The following is a 17,149-nucleotide window of genomic DNA, read 5'->3' as shown; positions in this document are numbered from 1 at the left end:
ATGGGAGGACCACGATACAGTGTAAGGGAGGACCACGATACAGTGTAAGGGAGGACCATGATACAGAGGGTGTATGGGAGGACCACGATACAGACGGTGTATGGGAGGACCACGATACAGACGGTGTATGGGAGGACCACGATACAGACGGTGTATGGGAGGACCACGATACAGAGGGTGTATGTGAGGACCATGATACAGACGGTGTATGGGAGGACCATGATACAGACGGTGTATGGGAGGACCATGATACAGACGGTGTATGGGAGGACCATGATACAGACGGTGTATGGGAGGACCATGATACAGACGGTGTATGGGAGGACCATGATACAGACGGTGTATGGGAGGACCACGATACAGACGGTGTATGGGAGGACCATGATACAGACGGTGTATGGGAGGACCACGATACAGACGGTGTATGGGAGGACCACGATACAGACGGTGTATGGGAGGACCATGATACAGACGGTGTATGGGAGGACCATGATACAGACGGTGTATGGGAGGACCATGATACAGACGGTGTATGGGAGGACCATGATACAGACGGTGTATGGGAGGACCATGATACAGACGGTGTATGGGAGGACCATGATACAGACGGTGTATGGGAGGACCATGATACAGACGGTGTATGGAGGACCATGATACAGACGGTGTATGGGAGGACCATGATACAGACGGTGTACGGGAGGACCATGATACAGACGGTGTATGAGAGGACCATGATACAGACGGTGTATGGGAGGACCACGATACAGACGGTGTATGGGAGGACCACGATACAGACGGTGTATGGGAGGACCACGATACAGACGGTGTATGGGAGGACCACGATACAGACGGTGTATGGGGAGGACCATGATACAGACGGTGTATGGGAGGACCATGATACAGACGGTGTATGGGAGGACCATGATACAGACGGTGTAAGGGAGGACCATGATACAGACGGTGTATGGGAGGACCATGATACAGACGGTGTATGGGAGGACCATGATACAGACGGTGTATGAGAGGACCATGATACAGACGGTGTATGGGAGGACCATGATACAGACGGTGTATGGGAGGACCATGATACAGACGGTGTAAGGGAGGACCATGATACAGACGGTGTATGGGGAGGACCATGATACAGACGGTGTATGGGAGGACCATGATACAGACGGTGTATGGGAGGACCATGATACAGACGGTGTATGGAGGACCATGATACAGACGGTGTATGGGAGGGACCATGATACAGACGGTGTATGGGAGGACCATGATACAGACGGTGTATGGGAGGACCATGATACAGACGGTGTATGGGAGGACCAACATACAGGTCATGGAGGACTGAGGGCCACACAGCCACAACAACACCCTCACTATCACCACAGGACAGTAACCAGGTAGAGGGTGTGTGATTAACTAAGATAATTAACCAGATGAGCTTCTTCCCGTGACACTGTGACCTTGACCCGGGTCATTGTCTGGTGATATTATGACCTGAATCTTAGACATTTCCTGAGGATATTGTGATCACAACTTTAGTTTGTCTTCCACTTAAAAAAATACTAGTCATGCTGTGAATACCTTCGTTTCAATGTCGTTCTCTCAGGCTGTTGTGGTCAAAGACACTTAGTCAATTCTTCTGACTATGAATTTTTGTGTATATTTCAATGGCATTTTGAGTGTGCTTTGAATTGTTTTTATTACGTCTACTTTCTTAACATTAATTGCTGACGAACAGTCATGCAGTGAATGATACTGAACGTACTGAAGGATACTGAAGGATACTCTACCTTTGTCTCTTATCCTCCTACGTTCTTGAATTTCCATCTCTGTTTCATTCGTTACTCCCTTCCCTTCCCCTCCCCCTCCCCCTCCCCCCCCTAAGCACAACAATGTCGCTGGACAGACAAAAACATTAAGGGTTCTCACCCCATTTTCCAACACGTGACTCTGTAATTAGAGCCAGAACTCTGCAGTGTAGAAGAGTTCAGTGACGAACATGACACACATTTGTGAGTCCGCCGCGTCCTTCAGGTTCCAGTTGACAGCGGCGGCCAGCGGCGGCCAGCGGCGGCCAGTGGCGGCCAGTGGCGGAACTGGAACTGGCTGTGTGGTCTGGAGTCAGAGGCCGCGTAGTCTGGTAACACCCGATGCTTTTATCGACTCTCCACATTAACCGGGAATATTTAACTCTGCTTCTGGAAAGTGAGGATAAAACTCGGTAGCTATTTCTGGCGTGTGTTCTCCCAGCACATATTGGCTTATGAAAAAGTGCGGGAAAATCTGAAATGTTTTGGAAAATTTGGGAAAGTAAGCAACTGTATTTACAGGATTATAGAGAGCGGAGGGGAATTATAGGACTACTATAAATGATCAACTATCCCGCCGGCGGTGTTTTACTGTGGGGAAGATTGATCGTTTGATGAAGATTAAGCCACCCAAGAGGTGGTTTACGGTGGTGGTGGTGGTGTTGTGGAGTGAATGTGATGTTTGGTCGTGAAGTGTTATACTGTGTGCTGAGCTGGCATTTATATCGTCAGTCCTTACTATGTGGCTGCTATAATGGGGAGGATACTGTTGGACAGTGTTGATGAGGGGTGTCCAGCTGCTGGACAGTGTTGATGAGGGTGGTCCAGCTGCTGGACAGTATTGATGAGGGCGTCCAGCTGCTGGACTGTATTGATGAGGGTGGTCCAGCTGCTGGACTGTATTGATGAGGGTGGTCCAGCTGCTGGACAGTGTTGATGAGGGCGTCCAGCTGCTGGACAGTGTTGATGAGGGCGTCCAGCTGCTGGACAGTGTTGATGAGGGCGTCCAGCTGCTGGACAGTATTGATGAGGGCGTCCAGCTGCTGGACAGTGTTGATGAGGGCGTCCAGCTGCTGGACAGTGTTGATGAGGGCGTCCAGCTGCTGGACTGTATTGATGAGGGCGTCCAGCTGCTGGACAGTGTTGATGAGGGCGTCCAGCTGCTGGACAGTGTTGATGAGGGCGTCCAGCTGCTGGACAGTGTTGATGAGGGCGTCCAGCTGCTGGACAGTGTTGATGAGGGCGTCCAGCTGCTGGACAGTGTTGATGAGGGCGTCCAGCTGCTGGACAGTGTTGTGAGGGCGTCCAGCTGCTGGACAGCACTGGTGAGGGCGTCCAGCTGCTGGACAGCACTGGTGAGGGCGTCCAGCTGCTGGACAGCACTGGTGAGGGCGTCCAGCTGCTGGACAGTATTGATGAGGGGCGTCCAGCTGCTGGACAGTATTGATGAGGGCGTCCAGCTGCTGGACAGTATTGATGAGGACGTCCAGCTGCTGGACAGTGTTGATGAGGGCGTCCAGCTGCTGGACAGTGTTGATGAGGGCGTCCAGCTGCTGGACAGTGTTGATGAGGGCGTCCAGCTGCTGGACAGTGTTGATGAGGGCGTCCAGCTGCTGGACAGTGTTGATGAGGGCGTCCAGCTGCTGGACAGTGTTGATGAGGGCGTCCAGCTGCTGGACAGCACTGGTGAGGGCGTCCAGCTGCTGGACAGCACTGGTGAGGGCGTCCAGCTGCTGGACAGCACTGGTGAGGGGCGTCCAGCTGCTGGACAGTATTGATGAGGGGCGTCCAGCTGCTGGACAGTATTGATGAGGGGCGTCCAGCTGCTGGACAGTGTTGATGAGGGCGTCCAGCTGCTGGACAGTATTGATGAGGGCGTCCAGCTGCTGGACAGCACTGGTGAGGGCGTCCAGCTGCTGGACAGCACTGGTGAGGGCGTCCAGCTGCTGGACAGCACTGGTGAGGGCGTCCAGCTGCTGGACAGCACTGGTGAGGGCGTCCAGCTGCTGGACAGTATTGATGAGGGGCGTCCAGCTGCTGGACAGTATTGATGAGGGGCGTCCAGCTGCTGGACAGTATTGATGAGGGGCGTCCAGCTGCTGGACAGTATTGATGAGGGGCGTCCAGCTGCTGGACAGTATTGATGAGGGGCGTCCAGCTGCTGGACAGTATTGATGAGGGGCGTCCAGCTGCTGGACAGTATTGATGAGGGGCGTCCAGCTGCTGGACAGTATTGATGAGGGGCGTCCAGCTGCTGGACAGTATTGATGAGGGGCGTCCAGCTGCTGGACAGTATTGATGAGGGGCGTCCAGCTGCTGGACAGTATTGATGAGGGGCGTCCAGCTGCTGGACAGTATTGATGAGGGGCGTCCAGCTGCTGGACAGTATTGATGAGGGGCGTCCAGCTGCTGGACAGTATTGATGAGGGGCGTCCAGCTGCTGGACAGTATTGATGAGGGGCGTCCAGCTGCTGGACAGTATTGATGAGGGGCGTCCAGCTGCTGGACAGTATTGATGAGGGGCGTCCAGCTGCTGGACAGTATTGATGAGGGGCGTCCAGCTGCTGGACAGTATTGATGAGGGGCGTCCAGCTGCTGGACAGTATTGATGAGGGGCGTCCAGCTGCTGGACAGTATTGATGAGGGGCGTCCAGCTGCTGGACAGTATTGATGAGGGGCGTCCAGCTGCTGGACAGTATTGATGAGGGGCGTCCAGCTGCTGGACAGTATTGATGAGGGGCGTCCAGCTGCTGGACAGTATTGATGAGGGGCGTCCAGCTGCTGGACAGTATTGATGAGGGGCGTCCAGCTGCTGGACAGTATTGATGAGGGGCGTCCAGCTGCTGGACAGTATTGATGAGGGGCGTCCAGCTGCTGGACAGTATTGATGAGGGGCGTCCAGCTGCTGGACAGTATTGATGAGGGGCGTCCAGCTGCTGGACAGTATTGATGAGGGGCGTCCAGCTGCTGGACAGTATTGATGAGGGGCGTCCAGCTGCTGGACAGTATTGATGAGGGGCGTCCAGCTGCTGGACAGTATTGATGAGGGGCGTCCAGCTGCTGGACAGTATTGATGAGGGGCGTCCACCTGCTGGACAGTATTGATGAGGGGCGTCCACCTGCTGGACAGTATTGATGAGGGGCGTCCAGCCTGCTGGACAGTATTGATGAGGGGCGTCCACCTGCTGGACAGTATTGATGAGGGGCGTCCAGCCTGCTGGACAGTATTGATGAGGGGCGTCCACCTGCTGGACAGTATTGATGAGGGGCGTCCACCTGCTGGACAGTATTGGTGAGGGGCGTCCACCTGCTGGACAGTATTGGTGAGGGGCGTCCAGCCTGCTGGACAGTATTGGTGAGGGGCGTCCAGCTGCTGGACAGTATTGGTGAGGGGCGTCCAGCTGCTGGACAGTATTGGTGAGGGGCGTCCAGCTGCTGGACAGTATTGAGTGAGGGGCGTCCAGCTGCTGGACAGTATTGGTGAGGGGCGTCCAGCTGCTGGACAGTATTGGTGAGGGGCGTCCAGCTGCTGGACAGTATTGGTGAGGGGCGTCCAGCTGCTGGACAGTATTGGTGAGGGGCGTCCAGCTGCTGGAGAGTATTGGTGAGGGGCGTCCAGCTGCTGGAGAGTATTGGTGAGGGGCGTCCAGCTGCTGGAGAGTATTGATGAGGGGCGTCCAGCTGCTGGAGAGTATTGATGAGGGGCGTCCAGCTGCTGGAGAGTATTGATGAGGGGCGTCCAGCTGCTGGAGCAGTATTGATGAGGGGCGTCCAGCTGCTGGAGAGTATTGATGAGGGGCGTCCAGCTGCTGGAGAGTATTGATGAGGGGCGTCCAGCTGCTGGAGAGTACTGATGAGGGGCGTCCAGCTGCATGGAGAGTACTGATGAGGGGCGTCCAGCTGCTGGAGCAGTACTGATGAGGGGCGTCCAGCTGCTGGAGAGTACTGATGAGGGGCGTCCAGCTGCTGGAGAGTACTGATGAGGGGCGTCCAGCTGCTGGAGAGTATTGATGAGGGGCGTCCAGCTGCTGGAGAGTATTGATGAGGGGCGTCCAGCTGCTGGAGAGTATTGATGAGGGGCGTCCAGCTGCTGGACAGTATTGATGAGGGGCGTCCAGCTGCTGGACAGTATTGATGAGGGGCGTCCAGCTGCTGGACAGTATTGATGAGGGGCGTCCAGCTGCTGGACAGTATTGATGAGGGGCGTCCAGCTGCTGGACAGTATTGATGAGGGGCGTCCAGCTGCTGGACAGTATTGATGAGGGGCGTCCAGCTGCTGGAGAGTATTGATGAGGGGCGTCCAGCTGCTGGACAGTATTGATGAGGGGCGTCCAGCTGCTGGACAGTATTGATGAGGGGCGTCCAGCTGCTGGACAGTATTGATGAGGGGCGTCCAGCTGCTGGACAGTAGTTGATGAGGGGCGTCCAGCTGCTGGACAGTATTGATGAGGGGCGTCCAGCTGCTGGACAGTATTGATGAGGGGCGTCCAGCTGCTGGACAGTATTGATGAGGGGCGTCCAGCTGCTGGACAGTATTGATGAGGGGCGTCCAGCTGCTGGACAGTATTGATGAGGGGCGTCCAGCTGCTGGACAGTATTGATGAGGGGCGTCCAGCTGCTGGACAGTATTGATGAGGGGCGTCCAGCTGCTGGACAGTATTGATGAGGGGCGTCCAGCTGCTGGACAGTATTGATGAGGGGCGTCCAGCTGCTGGACAGTATTGATGAGGGGCGTCCAGCTGCTGGACAGTATTGATGAGGGGCGTCCAGCTGCTGGACAGTATTGATGAGGGGCGTCCAGCTGCTGGACAGTATTGATGAGGGGCGTCCAGCTGCTGGACAGTATTGATGAGGGGCGTCCAGCTGCTGGACAGTATTGATGAGGGGCGTCCAGCTGCTGGACAGTATTGATGAGGGGCGTCCAGCTGCTGGACAGTATTGATGAGGGGCGTCCAGCTGCTGGACAGTATTGATGAGGGGCGTCCAGCTGCTGGACAGTATTGATGAGGGGCGTCCAGCTGCTGGACAGTATTGATGAGGGGCGTCCAGCTGCTGGACAGTATTGATGAGGGGCGTCCAGCTGCTGGACAGTATTGATGAGGGGCGTCCAGCTGCTGGACAGTATTGATGAGGGGCGTCCAGCTGCTGGACAGTATTGATGAGGGGCGTCCAGCTGCTGGACAGTATTGATGAGGGGCGTCCAGCTGCTGGACAGTATTGATGAGGGGCGTCCAGCTGCTGGACAGTATTGATGAGGGGCGTCCAGCTGCTGGACAGTATTGATGAGGGGCGTCCAGCTGCTGGACAGTATTGATGAGGGGCGTCCAGCTGCTGGACAGTATTGATGAGGGGCGTCCAGCTGCTGGACAGTATTGATGAGGGGCGTCCAGCTGCTGGACAGTATTGATGAGGGGCGTCCAGCTGCTGGACAGTATTGATGAGGGGCGTCCAGCTGCTGGACAGTATTGATGAGGGGCGTCCAGCTGCTGGACAGTATTGATGAGGGGCGTCCAGCTGCTGGACAGTATTGATGAGGGGCGTCCAGCTGCTGGACAGTATTGATGAGGGGCGTCCAGCTGCTGGACAGTATTGATGAGGGGCGTCCAGCTGCTGGACAGTATTGATGAGGGGCGTCCAGCTGCTGGACAGTATTGATGAGGGGCGTCCAGCTGCTGGACAGTATTGATGAGGGGCGTCCAGCTGCTGGACAGTATTGATGAGGGGCGTCCAGCTGCTGGACAGTATTGATGAGGGGCGTCCAGCTGCTGGACAGTATTGATGAGGGGCGTCCAGCTGCTGGACAGTATTGATGAGGGGCGTCCAGCTGCTGGACAGTATTGATGAGGGGCGTCCAGCTGCTGGACAGTATTGATGAGGGGCGTCCAGCCTGCTGGACAGTATTGATGAGGGGCGTCCACCTGCTGGACAGTATTGATGAGGGGCGTCCAGCTGCTGGACAGTATTGATGAGGGGCGTCCAGCTGCTGGACAGTATTGATGAGGGGCGTCCAGCTGCTGGACAGTATTGATGAGGGGCGTCCAGCTGCTGGACAGTATTGGATGAGGGGCGTCCAGCTGCTGGACAGTATTGGATGAGGGGCGTCCAGCTGCTGGACAGTATTGATGAGGGGCGTCCAGCTGCTGGACAGTATTGATGAGGGGCGTCCAGCTGCTGGACAGTATTGATGAGGGGCGTCCAGCTGCTGGACAGTATTGGATGAGGGGCGTCCAGCTGCTGGACAGTATTGGTGAGGGGCGTCCAGCTGCTGGACAGTATTGGTGAGGGGCGTCCAGCTGCTGGACAGTATTGGTGAGGGGCGTCCAGCTGCTGGACAGTATTGGTGAGGGGCGTCCAGCTGCTGGACAGTATTGATGAGGGGCGTCCAGCTGCTGGAGAGTATTGATGAGGGGCGTCCAGCTGCTGGAGAGTATTGATGAGGGGCGTCCAGCTGCTGGAGAGTATTGATGAGGGGCGTCCAGCTGCTGGAGAGTATTGATGAGGGGCGTCCAGCTGCTGGAGAGTATTGATGAGGGGCGTCCAGCTGCTGGAGAGTATTGATGAGGGGCGTCCAGCTGCTGGAGAGTATTGATGAGGGGCGTCCAGCTGCTGGAGAGTATTGATGAGGGGCGTCCAGCTGCTGGAGAGTATTGATGAGGGGCGTCCAGCTGCTGGAGAGTATTGATGAGGGGCGTCCAGCTGCTGGAGAGTATTGATGAGGGGCGTCCAGCTGCTGGAGAGTATTGATGAGGGGCGTCCAGCTGCTGGAGAGTATTGATGAGGGGCGTCCAGCTGCTGGACGAGTATTGATGAGGGGCGTCCAGCTGCTGGACAGTATTGATGAGGGGCGTCCAGCTGCTGGACAGTATTGATGAGGGGCGTCCAGCTGCTGGACAGTATTGATGAGGGGCGTCCAGCTGCTGGACAGTATTGATGAGGGGCGTCCAGCTGCTGGACAGTATTGATGAGGGGCGTCCAGCTGCTGGACAGTATTGATGAGGGGCGTCCAGCTGCTGGACAGTATTGATGAGGGGCGTCCAGCTGCTGGACAGTATTGATGAGGGGCGTCCAGCTGCTGGACAGTATTGATGAGGGGCGTCCAGCTGCTGGACAGTATTGATGAGGGGCGTCCAGCTGCTGGACAGTATTGATGAGGGGCGTCCAGCTGCTGGACAGTATTGATGAGGGGCGTCCAGCTGCTGGACAGTATTGATGAGGGGCGTCCAGCTGCTGGACAGTATTGATGAGGGGCGTCCAGCTGCTGGACAGTATTGATGAGGGGCGTCCAGCTGCTGGACAGTATTGATGAGGGGCGTCCAGCTGCTGGACAGTATTGATGAGGGGCGTCCAGCTGCTGGACAGTATTGATGAGGGGCGTCCAGCTGCTGGACAGTATTGATGAGGGGCGTCCAGCTGCTGGACAGTATTGATGAGGGGCGTCCAGCTGCTGGACAGTATTGATGAGGGGCGTCCAGCTGCTGGACAGTATTGATGAGGGGCGTCCAGCTGCTGGACAGTATTGATGAGGGGCGTCCAGCTGCTGGACAGTATTGATGAGGGGCGTCCAGCTGCTGGACAGTATTGATGAGGGGCGTCCAGCTGCTGGACAGTATTGATGAGGGGCGTCCAGCTGCTGGACAGTATTGATGAGGGGCGTCCAGCTGCTGGACAGTATTGATGAGGGGCGTCCAGCTGCTGGACAGTATTGATGAGGGGCGTCCAGCTGCTGGACAGTATTGATGAGGGGCGTCCAGCTGCTGGACAGTATTGATGAGGGGCGTCCAGCTGCTGGACAGTATTGTGAGGGGCGTCCAGCTGCTGGACAGTATTGGTGAGGGGCGTCCAGCTGCTGGACAGTATTGGTGAGGGGCGTCCAGCTGCTGGAGAGCATTGGTGAGGGGCGTCCAGCTGCTGGAGAGCATTGGTGAGGGGCGTCCAGCTGCTGGAGAGCATTGGTGAGGGGCGTCCAGCTGCTGGAGAGTATTGGTGAGGGGCGTCCAGCTGCTGGAGAGTATTGATGAGGGGCGTCCAGCTGCTGGAGAGTATTGATGAGGGGCGTCCAGCTGCTGGAGAGTATTGATGAGGGGCGTCCAGCTGCTGGAGAGTATTGATGAGGGGCGTCCAGCTGCTGGAGAGTATTGATGAGGGGCGTCCAGCTGCTGGAGAGTATTGATGAGGGGCGTCCAGCTGCTGGAGAGTATTGATGAGGGGCGTCCAGCTGCTGGAGAGTATTGATGAGGGGCGTCCAGCTGCTGGAGAGTATTGATGAGGGGCGTCCAGCTGCTGGAGAGTATTGATGAGGGGCGTCCAGCTGCTGGAGAGTATTGATGAGGGGCGTCCAGCTGCTGGAGAGTATTGATGAGGGGCGTCCAGCTGCTGGAGAGTATTGATGAGGGGCGTCCAGCTGCTGGAGAGTATTGATGAGGGGCGTCCAGCTGCTGGAGAGTATTGATGAGGGGCGTCCAGCTGCTGGAGAGTATTGATGAGGGGCGTCCAGCTGCTGGACAGTATTGATGAGGGGCGTCCAGCTGCTGGACAGTATTGATGAGGGGCGTCCAGCTGCTGGACAGTATTGATGAGGGGCGTCCAGCTGCTGGAGAGTATTGATGAGGGGCGTCCAGCTGCTGGAGAGTATTGATGAGGGGCGTCCAGCTGCTGGAGAGTATTGATGAGGGGCGTCCAGCTGCTGGACAGTATTGATGAGGGGCGTCCAGCTGCTGGACAGTATTGATGAGGGGCGTCCAGCTGCTGGACAGTATTGATGAGGGGCGTCCAGCTGCTGGACAGTATTGATGAGGGGCGTCCAGCTGCTGGACAGTATTGATGAGGGGCGTCCAGCTGCTGGACAGTATTGATGAGGGGCGTCCAGCTGCTGGACAGTATTGATGAGGGGCGTCCAGCTGCTGGACAGTATTGATGAGGGGCGTCCAGCTGCTGGACAGTATTGGTGAGGGGCGTCCAGCTGCTGGACAGTATTGGTGAGGGGCGTCCAGCTGCTGGACAGTATTGGTGAGGGCGTCCAGCTGCTGGACAGTATTGGTGAGGGCGTCCAGCTGCTGGACAGTATTGGTGAGGGCGTCCAGCTCCTGGACAGTATTGGTGAGGGCGTCCAGCTCCTGGACAGTATTGGTGAGGGCGTCCAGCTCCTGGACAGTATTGGTGAGGGCGTCCAGCTGCTGGACAGTATTGGTGAGGGCGTCCAGCTGCTGGACAGTATTGGTGAGGGCGTCCAGCTGCTGGACAGTATTGGTGAGGGCGTCCAGCTGCTGGACAGTATTGATGAGGGGCGTCCAGCTGCTGGACAGTATTGATGAGGGGCGTCCAGCTGCTGGACAGTATTGATGAGGGGCGTCCAGCTGCTGGACAGTATTGATGAGGGGCGTCCAGCTGCTGGACAGTATTGATGAGGGGCGTCCAGCTGCTGGACAGTATTGGTGAGGGGCGTCCAGCTGCTGGACAGTATTGGTGAGGGCGTCCAGCTGCTGGACAGTATTGGTGAGGGCGTCCAGCTGCTGGACAGTATTGGTGAGGGCGTCCAGCTCCTGGACAGTATTGGTGAGGGCGTCCAGCTCCTGGACAGTATTGGTGAGGGCGTCCAGCTCCTGGACAGTATTGGTGAGGGCGTCCAGCTGCTGGACAGTATTGGTGAGGGCGTCCAGCTGCTGGACAGTATTGGTGAGGGCGTCCAGCTGCTGGACAGTATTGGTGAGGGCGTCCAGCTGCTGGACAGTATTGGTGAGGGCGTCCAGCTGCTGGACAGTATTGACCAGAAGAGTGACAGTGTTGATGGCTTCAGGCTGGTTACTGCAAGGTTCTGGGACTCTTAAAGCTCTTCTAAGGTCGTTGGTTGCTTTACATTCCAGGAGATAGTGAAGTAGTGACTTTCTGTGACTGGCAGAAGATGCTCTCCCACTCTGTGGCTTCACCAGTCTCCCAGTTGCTTCTGTGACCCAGACGTAGTCTATATAACACAACTGTTATTTCCCTGGGGATTCCTTTTGGGATATTTAACCTGTCTAACTTGGTGGCCTGAAGATACCATATTGTAGAGGGCGAACCTGCGAGGAAGTGGGCAGACCTGCCTTTTGTGGTGTGTCTGCTGAGAGAGCAGAGACTCCACCCCTTTGTGATGTGTCTGCTCCCTCAGCAGACACACCACCCCTTTGTGATGTGTCTGCTCCCTCAGGAGACACACTACCCCTTTGTGATGTGTCTGCTCCCTCAGCAGACACACCACCTGGTGATAGTAGAGTCCAGGTGAACTGTACCAGATTAAAGGTTGTGTGTGCTGAGCCTGGACTTAGGCCGGGAGCCTCGATCCCCAGTACATTATATGTGGTGTCTGGGTGTTGATGACAGTACATTATATGTGGTGTCTGGGTGTTGATGACAGTACATTATATGTGGTGTCTGGGTGTTGATGACAGTACATTATATGTGGTGTCTGGGTGTTGATGACAGTACGTTATATGTGGTGTCTGGGTGTTGATGACAGTACATTATATGTGGTGTCTGGGTGTTGATGACAGTACATTATATGTGGTGTCTGGGTGTTGATGACAGTACATTATATGTGGTGTCTGGGTGTTTATGACAGTACATTATATGTGGTGTCTGGGTGTTGATGACAGTACATTATATGTGGTGTCTGGGTGTTGATGACAGTACATTATATGTGGTGTCTGGGTGTTGATGACAGTACATTATATGTGGTGTCTGGGTGTTGATGACAGGTTAGTGTGAGGGAGACGGGGTCATGTACCACCACTCTCTTCTTGACGACATCTTGAGATGATTTCGGGGCTTAGCGTCCCCGCGGCCCGGTCCTCGACCAGGCCTCCGTTTTGTTACACACCCCCAGGAAGCAGCCCGTAGCAGCTGTCTAGCTCCCAGGTACCTATTTACTGCTAGGTGAACAGAGGCACGAGGGTTAAAGAAACTCTACTCATTTGTTTCCGGCTCCGCCGGGGATTGAACCCGGGACGTTAGGACTACGAGTCCCGAGCGCTGACCACTGAGCCGTCAGGTGGCCTTAGTTACATGCCACTATGGCATGTAACATGCTCTTGATTATTAATGTATGTACTATAATGGTCTGTACTAGTCAGGGGCGCCTCACAGCTGGCTGGACAGCGATACGGATTCGTAGTCCTGAGGTTCCGGGTTCGATCCCCGGTGGAGGCACGTACACGCTCAGAGGAACACAAGAACAATGACAATTGTAAAAGGTTTAGTGCCCCATCGAGGGGACACCTAGTTAACACAATGTGACTAATTCATGTCTAACCTTCACTGACGCAGCCCAGTGACCCCCCCTCCCCCCCACACACGTCTATATCATGTTACACAGTAATGTGTTCTAAACCACTGACCTTATTTCCACGTCAATATTTACCAAAGTGTTTTCAGAGTCTGAAACTCCGAACACACTATTTCTGGTTCTGTTTACCTGTTCCTATATTTGACCGCTTAATAATATGCCCTTTGCTATACTTTTCCATCCGTTTGTGTTCCCCATTACCTTGTGTTTGTCTTGCTGGAGAATGTTGTGTTGTTGTGGGGCCGTGAGTGGTGGTGGTGGTGCCGAGGGTGAGAGGCGGTGGTGGTGGTGGTGCCGAGGGTGAGAGGCGGTGGTGGTGGTGGTGCCGAGGGTGAGAGGCGGTGGTGGTGGTGGTGCCGAGGGTGAGAGGCGGTGGTGGTGGTGGTGCCGAGGGTGAGAGGCGGTGGTGGTGGTGGTGCCGAGGGTGAGAGGCGGTGGTGGTGGTGGTGCCGAGGGTGAGAGGCGGTGGTGGTGGTGTTGCCGAGGGTGAGAGGCGGTGGTGGTGGTGGTGCCGAGGGTGAGAGGCGGTGGTGGTGGTGGTGCCGAGGGTGAGAGGCGGTGGTGGTGAGAGCATCACCACAGCCATTGGTCTCTAAACCAAGGAATAGTAACGTCCATAAGTCAATACCATTTAGGGACAACTGGGACTCCAACACCAGGTACGGGGAGGATGGGGTTTACCTCATCTGGTGCTGGAGTTTACACACTCTTGTACACTCACCTCCAACACTTGAAACATGCTATAGTTGTATAGCCCATAATATAGGGAATATTATGAATATAAATATATATATATATATATATATATATATATATATATATATATATATATATATATATATATATATATATATGAGAGAGAGGAAAATATATGTTGTAACAAATAATAACAATTGTGCATTAATATGAATTTACTTAATTTTCCAGTACAGGAAATATATCTGCATATTCGTTATACTTATTAAGGTGCGATTTATAGGATGTGTGACCTCGTAAAACTGGTGTGCAAGAAAATAGACACAATAGCACTCACTGAAGCATGGATGACCCTTGACCCAAGACCTACTAGTTGGAAGTAGCAAGTTCCCATACCTACTAGTATGGGAAGTAAGGTCTTCCATGTTGATAGAACAGACAGAAAAGGAAGTGGAGCTCCTGTCTATATGGAATATGATCTCGGGCGTCTTGTTAGAGAAGACATGAAATCAGAAACTCGTAGAGAATCAGTAAGGTGAGAGAGAAATGACGGACAACAGAAACTCGTACAATAATACCAAGACCTCAGTTCAAAAGACTCGGACAGTACACCAACTTTGCCAGAGATAATACTACATTAAGATACAGTAATGCATCGTTAGCAACTTTAACCTTACAGGAATAGATTAGGCATTCCAAACACCTAACATGGAGGCAGGACAACTCTGGGAGGTGATCGAGGAGCACTTTCTCACACTGTTACACACTGCACCACCACCAATACTGTTCTGTAATTGACCCCTGACAAACAAACAATAATTACCACAATGAAAACAGCCAACGAACTGAGTAATAACTAATAGAAAATCCAGATTCATCATAACTTGTTAAAATAGTGCGACTAAAAACTGCTCGAGTTTGAAATATCCATAAAACCCATTTATAAAGTCTATGAATATTTCTTGGGCTGTGGTAGTCTTGTGGGACGTGGACATGTGACGTGTCTTTACCCAGCCCCCTGTAATAACCACCAGCCCCCCTGTAATAACCACCAGCCCCCTGTAATAACCACCAGCCCCCCAGTAATAACCACCAGCCCCCTGTAATAACCACCAGCCCCCTGTAATATTCACCAGCCCCCTGTAATAACCACCAGCCCCCTGTAAAAACCACCAGCCCCCTGTAATAACCACCAGCCCCCTGTAATAACCACCAGCCCCCTGTAATAACCACCAGCCCCCTGTAATAACCACCAGCCCCCTGTAATAACCACCAGCCCCCCAGTAATAACCACCAGCCCCCTGTAATAACCACCAGCGCCCTGTAATAACCACCAGCCCCCTGTAATAACCACCAGCCCCCTGTAATAACCACCAGCCCCCCAGTAATAACCACCAGCCCCCCAGTAATAACCACCAGCCCCCCTGTAATAACCACCAGCCCCCCTGTAATAACCACCAGCCCCCTGTAATAACCACCAGCCCCCTGTAATAACCACCAGTCCCCTGTAATAATCACCAGCCCCCCTGTAATAACCACCAGCCCCCCAGTAATAACCACCAGCCCCCTGTAATAACCACCAGCCCCCTGTAATAACCACCAGCCCCCCAGTAATAACCACCAGCCCCCCAGTAATAACCACCAGCCCCCCTGTAATAACCACCAGCCCCCCTGTAATAACCACCAGCCCCCTGTAATAACCACCAGCCCCCTGTAATAACCACCAGCCCCCTGTAATAACCACCAGTCCCCTGTAATAATCACCAGCCCCCCTGTAATAACCACCAGCCCACTGTAATAACCACCAGCCCCCCTGTAATAACCACCAGCTCCCTGTAATAACCACCAGCCCCCTGTAATAACCACCAGCCCCCTGTAATAACCACCAGCCCCCCAGTAATAACCACCAGCCCCCCAGTAATAACCACCAGCCCCCTGTAATAACCACCAGCCCCCCTGTAATAACCACCAGCCCCCCTGTAATAACCACCAGCTCCCTGTAATAACCACCAGCCCCCAGTAATAACCACCAGTCCCCTGTAATAATCACCAGCCCCTGTAATAACCACCAGCCCCCCTGTAATAACCACCAGCCCCCTGTAATAACCACCAGCCCCCTGTAATAACCACCAGTCCCCTGTAATAACCACCAGCTCCCTGTAATAACCACCAGCCCCCTGTAATAACCACCAGCCCCCGTGTAATAACCACCAGCCCCCTGTAATAACCACCAGCCCCCCTGTAATAACCACCAGCCCCCAGTAATAACCACCAGCCCCCTGTAATAACCTCCAGCCGCATGTAATAACCACCGGCCCCCAGTAATAACCACCAGCCCCCTGTAATAACCACCAGCCCCCGGTAATAACCACCAGCCCCCTGTAATAACCACCATCTCCCTGTAATAACCACCAGCCCCCTGCAATAACCACCAGCCCCCCTGTAATAACCACCAGCCCCCCTGTAATAACCACCAGCCCCCTGTAATAACCACCAGCCCCCTGTAATAACCACCAGCCCCCTGTAATAACCACCAGCCCCCTGTAATAACCACCATCTCCCTGTAATAACCACCAGCCCCCTGTAATAACCACCAGCCCCCTGTAATAACCACCAGCCCCCTGTAATAACCACCAGCCCCCTGTAATAACCACCAGCCCCCTGTAATAACCACCAGCCCCCTGTAATAACCACCAGCCCCCTGTAATAACCACCAGCCCCCTGTAATAACCACCAGCCCCCTGTAATAACCACCAGCCCCCCTGTAATAACCACCAGCCCCCCTGTAATAACCACCAGCCCCCTGTAATAACCACCAGCCCCCTGTAATAACCACCAGCCCCCTGTAATAACCACCAGCCCCTGTAATAACCACCAGCCCCCTGTAATAACCACCAGCCCCCTGTAATAACCACCAGCCCCCTGTAATAACCACCAGCCCCCTGTAATAACCACCAGCCCCCTGTAATAACCACCAGCCCCCTGTAATAACCACCAGCCCCCTGTAATAACCACCAGCCCCCTGTAATAACCACCAGCCCCTGTAATAACCACCAGCCCCCTGTAATAACCACCAGCCCCCTGTAATAACCACCAGCCCCCTGTAATAACCACCAGCCCCCTGTAATAACCACCAGCCCCCTGTAATAACCACCAGCCCCCTGTAATAACCACCAGCCCCCCTGTAATAACCACCAGCCCCCTGTAATAACCACCAGCCCCCTGTAATAACCACCAGCCCCCCTGTAATAACCACCAGCCCCCTGTAATAACCACCAGCCCCCTGTAATAACCACCAGCCCCCTGTAATAACCACCAGCCC

The 17,149-nt window shown here is 54.5% G+C and overlaps 1 protein-coding gene across 1 annotated transcript in view; it reads right to left on the bottom strand.

The window, feature by feature from the left end:
- The window catches only part of LOC138356938 (uncharacterized), a 31,893-nt gene that overhangs the window by 2,175 nt on the left and 12,569 nt on the right, over nt 1–17,149 (bottom strand). The gene's annotated exons all lie outside the window — the stretch shown is intronic.

This window comes from Procambarus clarkii, chromosome 75 (assembly GCF_040958095.1).
Source record: "Procambarus clarkii isolate CNS0578487 chromosome 75, FALCON_Pclarkii_2.0, whole genome shotgun sequence".
Lineage (NCBI taxonomy): Eukaryota > Metazoa > Arthropoda > Malacostraca > Decapoda > Cambaridae > Procambarus > Procambarus clarkii.
This window is presented reverse-complemented; position numbering and strand designations above follow the sequence as displayed.